The sequence below is a fragment of the Sorex fumeus genome, unplaced genomic scaffold (genome assembly GCF_029834395.1).
Source record: "Sorex fumeus unplaced genomic scaffold, SorFum_2.1 ptg000018l, whole genome shotgun sequence".
Lineage (NCBI taxonomy): Eukaryota > Metazoa > Chordata > Mammalia > Eulipotyphla > Soricidae > Sorex > Sorex fumeus.
In genome coordinates, this window is record NW_026606075.1 from 19,810,001 (window position 1) to 19,811,480 (window position 1,480).

The 1,480-nt window shown below is 38.9% G+C and overlaps 1 protein-coding gene across 1 annotated transcript in view; it reads left to right on the top strand.

The window, feature by feature from the left end:
- The window catches only part of RPS23 (ribosomal protein S23), a 2,190-nt gene extending 2,177 nt beyond the window's left edge, over nt 1–13 (top strand). Inside the window, exon 4 of the mRNA XM_056112589.1 lies at nt 1–13. This exon is cut by the window's left edge and continues 183 nt beyond it. The gene's annotated coding sequence lies outside the window, so the exon portion shown is untranslated.
- Nucleotides 14–1,480: the final 1,467 nt, after the last annotated feature.

Consider the following 1,480-nt stretch of genomic DNA (forward strand, 5'->3'; position numbering starts at 1 on the left):
ATATACTCAGAAATGGATGTTGTACTTTTTTTTTTCTCACTATAAGAGGTGCATTGTATGTTTTACTTTTAGGATTTTGGAAGACCTATTCAAGATACTCTATAGTAATAGCTTTAAACAGCCAGAAAAAAATTGTAAATCTTCCTTTCCCTAGAAACCCAGTATAATAAATATTAGGCTCAACTTGGTCGTTAATTTAGGTTTTACAGTCTCAAATTCAGTAGTTTGTATATGTTGCCTTTTTACAGTGCCCTGGTAACCCACCAGAGAGCACCTGGTTTTCTGTAACCTCAGTCAGGTAAGCCTGGAGCACCGCCATGTGTCCTTTCCCAGCCCCTGGGGGGGAAAAAACCCTAAAATTTCACTTGGTGGGCCACATTAGGCTATGCTTAGGATTTACTCCTGGTTCTGTGCTCTGAGATAATTCCTTGTAGTTCTTAGCTGGGCTCTATGGGAGGAGAAAGGACCTCTAGTCATGTAAAATTATCTAAAAACCATATTGAAGATAAATGTGAAGAAATTAGAAAAACCCTGGTTCTAATCATTTATAACTACTTATTTCCAGAGGATGTGGCATTGCAGGACAGGTGTATGTAAATAAAATAAGAGGACAAGGAGACAAGTATAGCTGATCATACAAAAACAATTTGGCTGAGGAAAATTCAATAGTATAGGCCTCACTTAAAAACAATAAATCTCACACTTAATAAAAGAAAGCATGTATCAATAAGAAAGTGAAACCATAGGACTTAAAGAACATCTTTAGAATTTTAAGGTTTGGTGAAAGGTTCTTAGACATAGTATAGGTATACTGCACACAGGATGGATGGGTAGATGGGACTTCAGCTCATTGTAAGACTTAGTCTGTGAAGATCTTTGGAAGGTGAAAGGCCCCTTGGCTGTGCTTTCTATGCTGGAGACCCTGGCTAAGTCTCCTAAGCATCATCTGAAAAGACCTATCTCCCCAGCACTTAGGTGGGGTGGCTTCCAGGTATGGCCCAAATACCAAGAGGAAAACACAAACCACAGACAAAATATTTGTAAATCACCAACAATGGACTTGTGTCCAGAATAATCTTAAAAATCCTGGGAGCAGGAAGAAACCCTCAAATCTCCAGATGTTTAGCTGAAGAGATGGCAAGTATGTTGTCAGCCATGAGGCTAATAAAATTGAGATTAAAATTAAGGTAGCACTGTATGACAATAAAGATACTACCAATGCTGTAGCCATATCATGTTTGGGAATATGAGATAGTCACCAGTAAAAGTAAGGCAGTTTCTCAGGAAGTGAAATAGTGTGTTCCAGTAATTGAACTTGTGCAGAGTTCTAATGCAGGTATAAAAACATTGGTCACAAAATATTCAAAGGGCCAGGAGATAGTATAGCAGGTAGAGGGCTTGCCTTGCATAGTGTAACCTGGGTCCAATCCCTGGCTCCATATGTGGTATATATTTCCTTGAGCACAGAGCCCAGGAATAA